This window comes from Gorilla gorilla, chromosome 7 (genome assembly GCF_029281585.2).
Source record: "Gorilla gorilla gorilla isolate KB3781 chromosome 7, NHGRI_mGorGor1-v2.1_pri, whole genome shotgun sequence".
In the NCBI taxonomy this organism is placed as follows: domain Eukaryota; kingdom Metazoa; phylum Chordata; class Mammalia; order Primates; family Hominidae; genus Gorilla; species Gorilla gorilla.
Window position 1 is genome coordinate 56724763 of NC_073231.2, and position 10024 is coordinate 56734786.

Below are 10024 nucleotides of genomic sequence, written 5' to 3' on the forward strand. Positions count from 1 at the left end.
ATACTCACGGTCCAAACCAACCAACAATTTCTTTCACTGCTCCTACCTGCCCCAATTCCTCTCATGGGATGCCTCCTCTTGCCTCCCATGACCTCAGGAACCTCTCCAGGGAGTGCTCCAGAAGCCCCCAGCTCCAGCTTGTCAGTTCAGCATCGCTATCCTTTTGCCTGGCTTCTCATTGCTCTCAAGGACCCACAGCTTCACATCGTTCTTCTCCCCCTGTCCCCACTCACATCTAGAATACCACTGAATTTTCTCTCTATGCTCCATAATGGGCCAGCTTTACCCATTCTACACAACTCAGTTCAAATCCCTGGAACCCAGTGTGGGAAAGTCTTGAAGGGCAGGAAGACCCGATCTGCAACCTGTTTTATGTTACAAGAGCAAGTCTTTGCATTTATCTAGCAAGTAGGAAGGGCCCTTCACCTACCTGATTTGCCTCAGCTTCCTCAGGAAAGAATGCAAAGGTACTAAGAATCAGCACATTGGAGTTCTAGATGTAGGCTGAGGAAGGTAAAACAAATGTCAAACATAACTGCAAGGAAAAGATCCAAAAGAGGAATAAATACTGGCAGAGAAGGTCACAGATATCCATGTAACTCCTAGAACATTCTCTTTCTCCACCTGAACTTTCTGCAATATAAAATATTCCTAGGTGTGAAAAAATGTCAAGGTAGCCAGAAGGGCCCTTGAGATGTTTTGGTTTTTAAGAGGTGTTAACTCCAAAAGCTTGAAGAAGCTTCAATTCCTGATGATTCTGCATTTCCTGAGACCATTGGGTTAAAGGGAGGGGGAGACTTTTCTATGGCACTGAGCTCAAGAAGTATACTACATCCCAGAAAAGCAGCAGCTGGGACAAATGGTTAGAATTGACTCCAGTAAAAGTATAGTTAATGTTTGAATTCCTTTTTGTGCTGCCCCTGCTTATCAGGAGGCAGGATTTCAAGGCAAAAGTCGTATCTATAAATTAAGAAGATGAATTTTTCAGGAACATTTACTGTGCTGCATCTCTTGGGGCCTCACCTTGTGACATGGACAGTGCTCAGAGCAGTGAGGCCCTTTAATAGTCTCCATGCAAAACCCCTGTCAGGAAGTTTGCAGGAGGAAATTATCTCCACCACAAATTATGAAAATGCATAACCTGAGTCCTTCTATGGCCCAGGGGAGAGATAGAGTGACAAACTTACAATTCATCAAGTCCCCCCAAAATGTCATAAAGTGTGGGAATAAATAAGTTTATAGTACAAACAAAGTCACCTCAATACAATACAGAATATTAATTAGTGGCCATTAATCCGGTACCTCTTTGAACTCTTGGACAACCAGCCTCCCAAATGTACAGCTCTCTCTGCAAAATACAGCACTTACAGTTAGAATCCTCATAAATGAGCATGAGAGTGACCCAAAAACTTCTTCTAAAATTTAGATGAGATAATACAGTGCCTGGCACATAGGAAATGCTAAATAAATTGTTTTTTTCTGTTAATACCTGTTTCCCATCATCCTGACTTTTTCTTTTCACACATGCTGCCATAAAGGTCCCCAAACTCAAATTTACACGACCTCAATCCCCCAAATTCCTGATTCTATCACATACCATGTCAGAAAGACCCATCACTGGTTTATTAAAGATAATGACTTCTACACCACCCTTAACACTGTGGATATGGGAGATATGAATCAGCTACAGTTATATTTTAATAGAAATGGAGATGCAAAACACAGATGTAACAGATGTAATAGCAAGTCAAGGAATGTCTACCTCAGCAGCCATTAAATTACATATACCAAAAACTGTAATAGTATAGCATCTATCCATCTAGGAAACATTCCTTTACTTGCTGTTTGAAAGTAATGATTTCTAGAGTTGACTTGTGTACAATTACTTCTTCAGTGACTGCAGGTCTGCTTAAAGTCATTTAAGAGCTCAGAAATGTCCCATTGAAGTGACCATAAGGCAGAGATTGCAGTTAGAATATTGTAAAATTGCCTCTAGAATTCAAGTTAGCAACATTTAACAAATTTCTTATATTTAACAAATTTCCTAGCACCCTGTGCTAGGACAATAAAGACCAATAAGACAGGACAGAGCTTGCATCCAAGGAGCTGTGAAAGACAAACAAGCCAATAACTTCAATACAATGTTAAATCGAGTGTTAGGACAGAGACGGAACACTAGATCCAGCCATCACTGGAGTGAGGATCTGGAGATGTGACTGCTTGTAAGAAGCAGTGTATGAGAAGGGTCCTAGACAGTGAGTGACACTAACCAAGCAAGAATGTGGAGCAGAGTCAAGTGCCTGAGGTGGGATGGGAGGAAGAGAGGAGCAATCAGCAGGAGGCAGAAAGAGCTGGTCCCAGGGCATGGAGAACCTTGCTTTCTATATCCTATGAAAGAGCTTAGAGTGCATGCTATGGTGGGTAGAGAGCTGCTGGGAAGCTTAGGCAAAGGAATCACAGTTAAAGTTGTCACCTGGGTAGATGATTCTAGTAATCCATTTAAACAGATGTGCTCCTATAGTTAGGAAGTCATTAGAGCAGCACCAAAAGAGGGTAATAAAGGTCCAATTTAGGATAGAAGCTGTAGGTTTGGAGGAGAGAAGATACGCTGAAAATATACAGGAAGTAGAAAACACGGTACTGGGCTATTCATTGTATATAGAAGGTAAGGGAGAGAATGAATCCAGGGTGCTCTGCTGCAGTGAAGAGCAATGCCAACAAACATGACAGGAATACAGAGTCATTGTCTTAACTGATTTGCTGCCACAGAACATCAGGGAAATTACAGAATATTGATGAAAAGCATGAGATTTTGAGTCAAACTGGCTGAGCTCAAGTTCCACCTCCATAGCCTATTTAGAACATAAGTTAACTTGGGCATGTTCCTCAATCCTTGTATGCCAATTTGCTCATCTATAAAAAGGAGGCGATAATGGTAGTGCCCATTTCGTGTATTTGCTATGATGATTAAGTAAGTAAATATGTTTGATATACTTAGAATAGTTTCTGGGAAACAGCAAGCAATAAATAACAACATATATATTTTCAACAATGTAAATGAGAAGCACTCAAAGTGAGAAGATATAAGTGGTACAAAACCCAATCCCCAGGGAACACCGACATTCAAGGACACAGAGAGGAAGTGGGGCACGAGGCAGATCAAGGAGAGAAGGCAGACAAGCTGAGAGGTATCAGAAAGTCCAAAGGAGAAAGGAGGAGAGCGTTCCAGGGAGGAGGAGTGAGCAAGTGTCACGTGCAGTTGCAAGATTAAGCAAGATACAAATAGTAAAGGATTTTAAAGGTAGCAGGTAGGTATACAGTAAAATATAACTTCTCATACTCTTTTTTCAGATGAGGCACTGTTGTATTTTAAAATAAAAAATTATGACTACTACTGTCTAAATTATTATCAGTTCCATTTCTCCAAACCAGTAAAAGGCAAGAGAGCAAATGTGAGTTGGGACAATTGGCTAACTCTTTATGGAAAATAAAACAACTAAACTGAATCCTAATCACTCTTCATATCAAATTAAATCTCAGATGTATAAAAGATTGATATATAAATATGAGGCAAAAATATATAACAATAAGTGCAGGAACATTTTTGCAATCTAGGAGTAAAAAGGCACTTTCTCTAAACATGACAAAATGTTCAGACACTGTAAAGACAATGATTTCAACTTCTCTATACAAAAAAACTTCATAAAGAAACAAAAAATACGCTAGAACTGGAAATAAATTCGTGCTAAGACTTGCGATCATATGGCTAAGATCTCTAATATGGGAAAAAATTAACAAATTCATAAGAAAAATCCAAATGTCAGTAGAAAAAATGGACAAAGAACATGAGTGAACAATTCACAAAAATTAAAGACAAATAAATAATAAATCTGAAAATATTTCCAATGTAAATTGAATTAATAAAGCAATTCTATCCATTACCATCTAGATAGGCAAAGGTTAGCAAGAGAAAACTATCTTCTAAAGTCAAGGCTATTAGAAAAAATAGTCACTAACATTCACTAGTATTAGATGTATATATTATTTAAACATTTTAGGGATCACTTATCAATGACAATTAAATTTAATTGCAAATATCAGTTAACCCATCTCACAAAATACCTGACCACTATGCTTTAGAAATGCCAAGGTAATGGGAAATTAGTAAGCAGTGAAAACTAGCTGCAGACCAGAAAATCAAAGGAATTGTGACAACTAAATACAATTTAGTAACCTGGATTGGATTCTGGAACAACAGCAACAAAATGCATTAATAGAAGAAACATTCTACTGAAATCCAGAGCTTCATTAATAGTAATGTACCAATACTGGTTTCTTAGTTTGGCAACTATGCATAGTTTATTATATTATCTTGCTAATATAAGATGTTAATATTAGAAGAAACTGGGTGAAGGGTGTATTATCTTTGCAACTTTTCTGTATATCTAAAATAGTCTCCAAATTAAACCTTTGTTTAAAAAATAAATTAACCACTAATTCCCTTTCTGAAAAATGTATCTGATAGAAATATTTTAACAAGTATGAAAATATATATACAAAAATACATACTATACAGTAATTGTAATTTGAAGAAATTCAAATGTTGTAGAAAAGGTTATTAAATAATTAAGTGAGGCTGCAGCTATAAAATGGAACATTATGCATCCATTAGAAAAAATGTATACTAGAATTATAAATACTAGCAAGAAAGTTATCTATGGTGTTTTGTTAAAAGAAAAAAGCAAGTTAGTATACAGAGAGATTGGAAGATTGATAGATAGATAGATAGATACTTATTAATAGATTAGATAATGATATAGTTTGGGTCTGTGTCCTGCCCAATTCTGTAGTGGAATTGCAATCACCAGTGTTGAAGGTGGGGCCTAGTAGGAGGTGACTGGATCATGGGAGTGGAGTTCTCGCGAATGGGTTGGCTCCATCCCCTGTGTGCTAATAGTGAGTGAGTTATCATGAGATCTGGTCGTTTAAATGTCTGTAGCCCCTCCTCGCTCTGTCTCTTGCTCTTGCTCTTGCTCCTGCTCCTGTCATGTAAGATGCCTGCTCCCGCTCTGCCTTCTGCCATGAGCAAAAGCTCCCTGAGGCCTCCCCAGAAGCAGATGCTGCTGTGCTTCCTGCACAGCCTGTGGAACTCTGGGCAAATTAAACCTTTTTTTTAAATAAATTACTAGTCTCAGGTATTTCTTTATAACAGTGCAAGAACTGACTAATACAGATAGATAGATAAATAGATAGATAGATATAAACTTATTTATCACTAAAACATATGCACATATATGTATTACATATATGTATTATATGAAAAATCTGGAAACATACATAAAATTTTTTTTAAGAGGTAGGAAAATGGATGACTTTCATTTTCCAAGGTTTTCAGTATCTATTATTTGAATTTTTTCCATTGAACAGTATCCTTTAGTTATCAGATTGTACAACCGTACATGTTTCTTTTTAAAATTGGTTTTGTAATGAAAAAAATAATGAACAATTAAAAATCGAAGCATGTTTGAGAATCCCAGTTTGGGCATTGGCTAGCTATATATGTTTGTGCATGTGGCTTAATTTTTCTGGCCCCAATAACAGAGGGAAGTGGGATTTGATTACTTCTTAAGATGTTTCCCATATGTAAAATTCTATTAGTCTATGGTTTTGAAGATTAGGTGATTCTTCCACTCTAACTGCAGAAATTTATGTATTTGCTCTCCCAGTATCTTTGTGAGGGGGTTATAAATGTTATCTTTTAGCAGACAGAGCAGGAGGTATGGGATATAAACAGGAACTATTAACTCATCTACTCAAGGAAGTTCATGAAAGCAACTTGAGACTCTTATATTCAATTCATAATGTACATAGCAGGTTTGCTGGAAACACCTTAGGTTACTTGAAACATTGATCTTTAAAAAAAAAATTTAACCAAATGACTGGACAACGTCAGCCTGACAGACTCCATATACTCTCAGTGGTTAATGGACATTTCCAAGGCATCATGATTCAAACTTTCTTTAAACTCTTGTATGCACTTTAATGAGTTGTTCCTAGTCAACACTGAGCACACTCATTACCAAGGAGAATTCAAACACGTTCTTTCCATTCCTAACAATTATATATTTTTCTAAAATCTATTCAGTTATTGTAGGCAGTGTAGGTTTATCAATTACCTCTCCAAGCTGTCCATTATCTATTTTGAGAGTATAATTTGTTTCCCGCATAGAGTATGTGTTAGCAGCATGATGCGTTTTACATTTGTAATTAATTTTGAACTGACAAAGAAGGTAGGAAAAATTCTCCTATAAATAAAAGTAATGAATGCAAGTATTTAAACAAAAGGTCCTAGTAATTTCCAGCGACTTAAAAAGAAAGAAAAAAACTCAATCTGCTCTTTTAAACTAAAAATACCAAGATATCTTTTGTTCCTTCTTCATGACACATTGGAGATTTTGAAATTCTAATACTAAAAAGGATAATAAATGACAGGTAGGCATACTACATTGAATCTGTGAATAAGAAACTGTTTACTTCTCAATAAAATTAATAATACCAGTTTAACTATACGTGACTAATTGGCGAGTTTGCACAAAGTTTTATCAGAAAATCATTTTTGTAGACATAAATTCCTACCCATGATGAAACTAAATATTTTGCTACTCGTAGCACTTTAAAATGATAGAGAGCTTGAAATTAAATTACACTAAATGCCTTTATATTTATTCGGCATTAAACCTTATTTTCCTTACTGTCATTCTGCCAGCGTGATATCATCGGAGTTGAAGAGGGATGCTAATGCTATTTATATTACACTGCACTATCCTCTAATTGACCTTGTTTGTGCAATGGAATGGCTGCTTTTCTCAAGCTGCCAGCCCTTTATTGCAGCATTTTGACCATGCACTAGTGGCTCTTTGTGCTGCTGCTGAGTTCAAGAATCAATACTGGATTCCCCACAGCCAATAAAGGCAGCTGACAGCATGAATTAACTGAGTGTGGCCAGTTGCATGGAGGGCCATTGTCTTTAAGGAAAATCTGGACGTGATTACCAGCCTCCATCTCTGAGTGAAGGTTTTAATGCAAAGTGCGAGGTTGCTGTAATTTAATTTTGGCCTGCTGCTCTGACACACTCCCCTTTGCCACTGCTTCATGGTATCCAAGCTATTAATGGCTGCAAACCAAAACACATATGGAGACAAAGGCAAATACTCACAGTCATACAATAGCAGCGGTTTCACCTGACTTGACCATTCTTTCCTGATAGTATTCTTATAGCAGATTCTGTTTCTTCAAGGCAGTCTTCCTGCTATAGGAATAAGTCATACCAATGTTAAAAATTAAATGTGCTATGACCTATACATAACTGAAGCTTTCTATGTGGCAGAGTTGAAAAATCTGCACAAAGAATGCATTGCCTTTGATTAGACTGTCAAAATTATGGAAAAATGCATTTATACTTCCTTATCTCCCACACTTTGCAAGATGATTTCCACCCCCTCTACTCCACGGAACATATTTTCCCCTGAAACAAAATCCAATTGATTCTATTCAGTCTTTATCTTCTCAATAGCATTTGATACTGAACACTTTCTTCTTCACAAAACATTCACATTTCTTGGGTTCTCGTTCCTGTGATCCTGTCTCCTCAGTGTTGGTGTTCCTTGCATTTTATCCTAGGCCTTCTTTTTGTCTCACTTTAATTTGCCCTCCTCCATGTAAAACCTCATTCTTTTTCTTACCTGCAATTATTATTATTATTATTACTATTTTTTGAGATGGAGTCTCGCTCTGTTACCCAGGCTGGAGTGCAGTGGCATGATCTCTGTTCACTGCAAACTCTGCCTCCTGGGTTCACGCCATTCTCCTGTCTCAGCCTCCCTGGTAGCTGGGATTACAGGAGCCCGCTACCACGCCTGACTAATTTTTTTGTGTATTTTTAGTAGAGTTGGGGTTTCACTGTGTTAGCCACGATGGTCTCGATCTCCTGACCTCGTGATCTGCCCACCTCGGCCTCCCAAAGTGCTGGGATTACAGGTGTGAGCCACCGTGCCCGGCCCATACCTGCAATTATTTTTAATTGCCATATATTGACTCCCAAATCTTTATCTCCAGCTCAGATCCACTAATAAGTTTGGCTGTCCCATCACTGTTTTGAGCTCCACATACCTCAAACTGAATGCATCATCTCCTGTTGTGTTTTCCACTTCAGTAAATTGCCATCTGTTACATATGCAGGAACATGGACCTTACCTTTGAATCATCTCTTTTCTTTACTCTCCATACCCATCACTTATCAAGTCTTGTTAATCTACTCCTTAGTCTCTCTGTTTATCCATCCACTAATCTCCGTCATTTCTCCTGCCCTAACACTAGTCAGGAACTCCATGTCTTCTTGCCTTCAAGGCCTTCATAACCAGATCCCAGGCTTGGCCCTGCCTCCACCACTGAAATCTCCACCCTGAAACTAACCTTGTCTTTCTAAAAATAAAATCTATTCACTTTCCTTTTCTGCTTACAACATTTCAACTACTTCACACTATGACTTTACCTCTTCAGCTTTACATTTTACAGTGTTTTCTCTTTTCCTCCTTCCCGATGACATACATATTTGTTCTGCTGCCACTAACTGAGTGATTTTAATACAAGGACATGGACCACAGCAGAGACTTAGTTTGTAACTGGAACAAAGGAAAGCACCTATCAGACACTTGACTGCAATCATGATGCTCTGTGAGGTGCAGCTACCGTCTAAGCTTCCACAAGTATGTTAGACAAAAGAAAAATCCACAGAATAACAAAGTGGGATTTATGTAAGCCTTTAAAAGGGGAAATGACATGTCATTTCTTTCTTTATCAAAAGACCTATATTTCTGAGAGAATTTTGGTATTGAAAACATCAGTTCTGTTTATAACAAGCAATGTTCTTCGTTGAAATTAATTCAAGCAGAGTTATTCAAGGGACAGTGTATTATATACAAACCATTTAACTTGAGCTTTAAAACGATTTTTCGTGTCTGAGAATTATCAAGAAGATACCAGTTTGGATCAACACTTTCCATAAACTGGAACAAAACCTGTGGTTTTAAAGGCTCTTATCTTAAATGCAAGCAATCTGGGAGACTCTTAAAGGCACATTGTCTGATCTATTCCTATTCTCACATTTTGTTGCTACCATTAATTTTTTAGAAATATTTTATTATATTTTCATTGTTCCCAAAATGAACATCAGGGCCATAAAAACAAGAATTAAAATATATAATTATTACATTCCCACTTCTGGAAAGGCTGAAATGATGATAGTCATGCTACAGCTACCTCAGCTGATTCCTTGATGTGTAGACATAAGCCAAGACATAGGTGTGTTCAGCTTCAAATCATCATGTGGTGGTCCTCCTTGGATCCCTGAAGCAAAGATGTGTGTTGCTCTCCTATCTTTTCTCCCTACCAGTTCTCTCCTTTTTCATAGCTTTCCTGGCCAGAGAATCTTCAAGGATTTATAGCTTGGCAGCTCATCATCATTTGAGTGGTCTGCTGAGAGTAAAAGAGAAAGGTAAAAAGGAAGCACACACAATTCCCTGTCCTTCTGCCTGTATCGCAAAGTCATAGCTTGGAGGAAGATTCTGAGGCTACCCCCATAGAGCTGAGGTTGCTGCTCATTATGATGTATGATGAGACGTTGAGCAGGGGTGGGAGGGCCACTTGGCAATGCACAGATACATTCACTTTGCCATCAGTAGAAGAGGAAACCAGCCCAAGGAGCCCAAGGAGGAATCACCAAGTACATATGCAACAAGCCACATCCTAAGCCCACCCTCGCCTATGCTGTTTGGAGCCTGGGGGTATTGAAGTGTGGCAACTAGCTCCTGACAACAGCACTGAGAAAAGAACATGGATGTGAAGGAGACAAGGTCTTTCCCTCTCCATACTCAGAAAGACAGATTTGTGTGGCCATCCTCAAGACTTCAAAGTGATTAAACCAATTAAGTATCTTTGCCATTGATCTATCTTACCTAAAACAATT

The 10024-nt window shown here is 38.0% G+C and overlaps 1 long non-coding RNA gene across 2 annotated transcripts in view; it reads right to left on the reverse strand.

Moving 5' to 3' along the window:
* The window catches only part of LOC129524039 (uncharacterized), a 42236-nt gene extending 32660 nt beyond the window's left edge, over nucleotides 1–9576 (reverse strand). The window contains exons 1-2 of one of the 2 annotated variants that reach the window (XR_008667685.2): nucleotides 9319–9576; nucleotides 7217–7309 (exon numbers count right to left, since the gene is read on the reverse strand). This is a non-coding gene — a long non-coding RNA (uncharacterized lncRNA). Of the gene's footprint in view, nucleotides 1–7216; nucleotides 7418–9318 lie in introns of those variants that run through there. The other variant, XR_008667686.2, reaches the window with a different exon arrangement.
* Between the last annotated feature and the right edge of the window lie 448 nt (nucleotides 9577–10024).